The sequence below is a fragment of the Apteryx mantelli genome, chromosome 1, assembly GCF_036417845.1.
Source record: "Apteryx mantelli isolate bAptMan1 chromosome 1, bAptMan1.hap1, whole genome shotgun sequence".
Lineage (NCBI taxonomy): Eukaryota > Metazoa > Chordata > Aves > Apterygiformes > Apterygidae > Apteryx > Apteryx mantelli.
In genome coordinates, this window is record NC_089978.1 from 170007561 (window position 1) to 170013631 (window position 6071).

The window sequence follows — 6071 nt, forward strand, 5'->3', positions numbered from 1 at the left end:
TGGCTGCGTCACCGCCGCGGCTCCGCGGGCACCGGCTTCCCCGGCGCGATCGACTTGCAGAGCTTGTCGCATGGTTGTCTGTAGTTTGCTCAAGCGATTGCCTTGCAAATACGTTTAAAGCGTTTTCTCCCACAGTAACCGAACTTTGTTAGCGGTAACGAAGTGCTTAACTTCACCAGCCGGGAGGAGAAACCCAACCGGGAAAGCGCTAGCGAATCTCTTAGTGCAACCGCTGCACTTGTGATGAACGTTATGTTAAAAAAAATGCTGGAATCCCTTCTAGCGTATTGAAAAACGTGAAAGGCGTGTAGTCACTGTGTCGGGTTGACTTCAAAAATTGCACAATAGTCTCTCCCTACTGAGGAAGCGGTAGGACTGATCCGTAAGACTGCAAAGTCGTGAGGATAAGTGAGTTAAATCTTTCTGCATTTACGTAGTGCTTGCTGGGAGCGTACACTGCTATAAATCTTTAATAAATTGTATGGCGTGAAGTTTAAAATTTAGATCTGAATATACATTTTATGTTTGTGAGAAGTATTTTGCAGTATCACAGCTAAGAAGAATTGAAACGTGAATCTATTTTAATTTGTCCATAAAACATGGATGTGAAACCAGATGGGAAACCACTCCTTTATGTCCCTAAAAGAGAATGGTTTTAAATTGCCGTTGAGAAAAAGAACTTCCTCTGCTTTTGGTTTGTTCAGTCATTGACAACAGCGGTTATCATTTGTGTTTAGCTAGCCATGGCTAGCGTCTTGGCTAGATGAAACTGCTGAGGGTCATTTTTGTGAAAGGGAATTTGCAGGAGAATCAGGGACCCACCCACAGAAAGTGGAAGACTTTGACTATTTTCAGTGGTTGAAAAATTACTGTAAGCTTGCCTAAAAATGTGAAATATGCTGAAAGTGAAATCCAAAAATACTTCCTATGTAGGACCCTCCCAAATGTCTGGAATTTTTTAGCTTTCCTGAGTGTGAGAAAGAGATTTTCAGTCACGCAGACTTCTTTGATATGAAAAGACTGAATGCCTTCTAAATTACCACAGGTTTTTAGCTTAGAGTTTTGCCAGCTTTACAATTCTTAACCTCTAATGCCACACGTAAAAATGAGACATGTTGTTTATGTTGCACTACACTATAAATTTTGATTTTCTGTCTGTGTGTTTAAAAATTATCCTGAGTTCAGTAGAGTTTTTGGATAACATTTAATCCATAACGAAATATACCTTTATAATTTGCATTCATGTTTAATCTTTGCCTAATAATACATGGTGAAATTGTGAAAACTGTAAATCCATTAATGACACAGACATTTAATGAAGTGCTACAGACCTGCTCTTACAGATAGCAAATTGAGAGGGAGAAATAACTATCACAAGAGCTCAAACATTCCAGAATTTGCACACAGCTAAGGTTCATTTAATTCTTTCATTTAATTCTGAAACATCACTATGTGATATGTGCTAATTTGTTGCATCAAAGTGAGAAACAGCCTTGGGAACATCTTGTATTGTGGTATGTACTAATTTGTTACATCAGCGAGAAACAGCCTTGGGAACATCTGTGGGAACATCCTACAGCCTGTGGTGGGGGGCATGTACCCCGCCTGAGAAAACTGAGCTGAGCTAGCGAAGCGGCAATGTTAGTTTAGATAGCCTAATATGGCACACAATGCAGAGGAAGACTCCAGCCTTCATCCCCACGACCACCAGAGGGCTGAAGAAGACCCCCTAGCAACAGCCGGCGCAACCACAGAAGTTACAGGAGGTGCCCCGTATACCCGGAACTGGAATCGCATATAAGGAGACTGTGAGGGGGGGTTGCGCGCGCCGTTGGTGGAGCAGGAGACTCCCCCCGGCCGCCCAGCGCTGTTTTGCTTACTTGTGACTTGCTCAATTATTTTATAAATTGGAATTTATGCAACCTGGCCCCAGTGGTTGTCAATTTGTCACGTTTACCTATAACAACTAGGTTTTTAATTTAGGGAGAGTAGGTTCTCCCTCCAAAGATCAACTGACAAAAAATTAAGCCTAATTACTGGTAATTGTGGGTTGTTGCTTGAAGGGATGATCCTGCTTTCTATCCTGGCCCAGGTCATGCACTCCTGACACTTTCTTTTGCTGGATCCTGTAATTTTGCAGCCAGATCTGTGTGATGGACTGCTGGGCCTGTACAGTTGCAAGATTTGATGCAAATGGAAAGGGCAGGGATGGACAGGGCAGAGCAAGACTAACCATTTTGTGACAACCTGTGGTCACACTAGATTGGGTAGAATATGAAACCACACCGTGAAAACAGCGACTCTAACAGATCTTCTGTATGGCTTTAGATGAACTCCCTATTGCAAGCCAGAGGATATTATCTGGTGATAATCTGGAATGCTTAGAACAGCACACCTATTTTGACAGTGGTAAAGGGATGCAAGCAGATCGCCCCTACTTCTTACATCTGTCTCTTTCTCACTGCTAAAATGGGGGCATAAGACATTTCGTAGAGCAGGGAAACACGCAACAGACCATGCATCCAATCTAGTTTTCCTCACTTTTTCTGAAGTAGATCTCTCTATCTTAAAACATTTATGAAGAACCTGCATAGTTATTTTCAAGGGATACACAGACTGTTTTAATGAGATGTATTTATGTAGCTTAATTTTTGAGTTACCTCTTAACTGATGCAGATTTAGATTCAGGCTTTTCTAAATTATTTGATAGCAATTTACCCTTTAACACAGCTAGCCCCAAAAGGGAAAGAACCCAGGCTACTATAGGGAAAGAACAAGTCAGAAAGTAGTCAGGTAAGTGAGATGTTTTCAGACTGGCAAATTCACCATATGGTGCTGAGAAACTAAGCAACTGCAACATTTTTAGTGGTTGTCTTCAGAAACTTGGAAAGGACAGGGAACATTCTGAAAAAGGGTAAATAAAAAATGCTCATCTTTAAAACAGAGCTCATCTTTCATTCCTGGGAAAAAAATATTGCTAGAAATAATCAAAGAATTTGTAAGCATTTAGAAGATAAGACGATGATCAACAGTGTGCCCAGAAGAAATCATGTAAAGCCAATTTCCTTCTGTGATTAAGGGCCTTGTAGATTGTGAAGCAAGAACAGGAGTCATATATCCTGACTGTACCAATGTCTTTCAAATTATGTCACACAATATTCTCAAAAGCAAGTCAGGAGAACATGGAATAGATTAAATTGGTAGGTGGTAGGTACATAGTTTCTGCAGAAACTATCAATAGTTCACTAACAAACTGGAATAATATGGAGAGCAGGATTCCCCATAGGGATGTCTGGGTTCTCATTCTATTCTATACAGTATTTCCATTAAAAATCTGGGTGATGGAATAGAGTGCATACTTATTACATTTGCAGATACTATGAAGCTAGCAGGGACTGCAAGTATATTAGAGGACAGAATTCGAATTCAAATTAATTCTAACAAACTGGGAAGTGATCTGGAAAAAGCAGAATGAAATTAAGTAGGGTCAAGTGCAAAATACTGAAGCAGGAGTAATCAAGTGAACGAATATAAAATGGGGAACAGCTGGTGAGGTATCAGCCCTGCAGAGGAGGTGCTGGCTGCCATGGTGAATCACAAGCTGACCCTTAGTAATAATGTCATGATGTTATGAGAAAAAAATGTACTAACTATAGTCAGCAAGGAAATGAAGCAGTTCTCCTATTCTATTCAGAACTGGTAAAATCTGAGTCAGCTGAAATACTGGGTCCAGCTCTAGGCACTTAAAAATGCAACTCATTTGGAAAGACTCCAGAGGCAAGCAATACAAATAATCAGAGGCCTAGCAAACACAGTCTATTACGCTAGAACAGAAAGCCATGGATAGACATAATGAATTTCAAATATGTAAGAAGCAGCTATAAAGAGGAAGGGAATAAACTGTTCTCCATAGCCGCTGACCAAGCACAAGGAGTACTGGCCTTAAGTTGCAACAAAAGAGACATCAGGGTTGAACTACATACATTACCTTCCTAAGAGTAAGGATAGCAAAGCAATGGAATAGCACAGTTAAGGAGACACTTCTATATTTGAAGTGTTTTAAAGATATATGGAACAAGTATTATCCTGTAAAAAACAATGTCATTTATCTCCAAAAAATGTATTTTGATGATTCTGCTGGCTCTGTTTTCTAAGACTTCTATATTCTCTTCATTCTCTGCCATGTTTTACAACACTAATAAATGATTCTTATAAACTTAGAATGTTATCTGTGACATGTTTCTCTCTTTCCCTAAAATTCAGACCCTTGACAAACTTTTCTGTTTCCCTCTTAATGAAATGTCATTAAGCCTCAAAGTTTCCAGTCCACCTGAATCACTAAGGTACTGGTTCTTGAACTTGCTATCTTATATCTAGATCAATGTAATGTATTTTCTGTGGCCTTTGGGTTTCGGCACTTCAGTCTGTGGCTACTTTGAGAACATACTTCTCTTCCATGGCTTGAAACCATGATCTTCTGAAATACTTTTTCTGGCACCCTCCTCTCCATTCCCACCAAATCAGGTTTTTGTTTGCCTTCAGGGTTTTTAAACACAAAGCCTTTCCTAGCTCTTGGTTTGTCCTGTTCTGCTTGCTTCCTCTGGCTTTACTTTCATCCTTTTCATGTGAACTTCTGTACTGAAAATAGGGTCTTCCTGACAAACTTTCTGCTTCTCTCCTATTTAAAATTTAAACCTGCCTACTCCTTTTGACTTTTTCTCATCACTTCCACATACTTGTAGAGTGTTTTTTGAGTTGTCTTTGTAAAATTAAAAGTGTAAGATCTTTGGCACATTTTTTAGCTTTTAAGTGGGATCTTAGAAAGTCTGATATACACAAACATTCTAAATAAAAAATGGCTTTTTTATCCAACAAGATCTTTATTATTATGCTGACATGATAATAATCATGCACCATGAGTCCAGTTTAGCTACGTACTTAAACTTACTTTCAGCTGCAGCACCTGTGCTGCATTCCTTAAGGAACGGATGCATGTATTTAAATGGTTAATTATGAATGTTGCTGACTGTTTTGGTAAATCAAAATGTTGTTAGTGGTCTCTGAAATTCAAATTAGCTGCAAGCAAATTTTCTGAGTCATTCATGCATCCCAATCATGTTATGCTCCAGAACCTGAGAAACCTGAAAGGTTTATTAAAAAATAATAATAATAATAATATGCAAGTTTAAATAATTTCTTGTCTCTTTATTGCTTTGCTGTTAGGTTCAATTTTTATATCATGCCTGCTCTATAGGGACACTGAAATCTAGCAATAACAAGGACTGCACATATTCATTATTCTTTCTGTACAAGGAACAATTTTGGACCTTCCCACTTCTCAATATTTATTAAGAAATGAAAAGACAAATAATGTGAAATCCTGATGTTGACCTGAGCAGTGTATCATGAGCCAATATATTTGAGGACTCACTGATGAGTTTGTTATGTAAGTAGCAGATGTACTGTATACAGAAACAAATAATTAAATACATGTATTTTGAACAATGTTTATTTGTGGTTCAGCAAAACCTTTATGATACTGAAATGGCTCATACAGCATAGCATTTACACACATCACTTTCCATCAGATGCATTGCACAGAAAAAGTCTTAGGGTCCCCTGAACTTCTTTTAGGTTATTTTAGGAATTTCATGAACAGACTTTTGCAATTTAGGCCTTCAAAGTACTGAATAGAAAGCAGCTATGAATCATACAAGTTTATTCCCTTCATTTTTCCCTTTCTACCTAGGTGTTCTGCAATAAAGTCTTGAAAGATCTGACTTCAAGTACATATGAAAAGCTAAGTTAGCTAACTATGCAAATTGTAAAATGTGCCTCACTATTTTTAATGGACTAAATGAGATAATGAAAATGAATATTTAGACAATGGAACAAACATTTTTAATCTTGTCGCTTACTTATCTGTTGGATACTGTTTAGCCCTTGCAAAAGGGTACCCAGAAAAACGGGGTCTGCACTTTCCAAGATCCCAGTTCTTCCTGGGCTCTTTGAAAGCAGCCTGTTCGGGCCCGCAGGCCTCACCCTTCCAATTCAGGGCAGGTTGTTGTGCG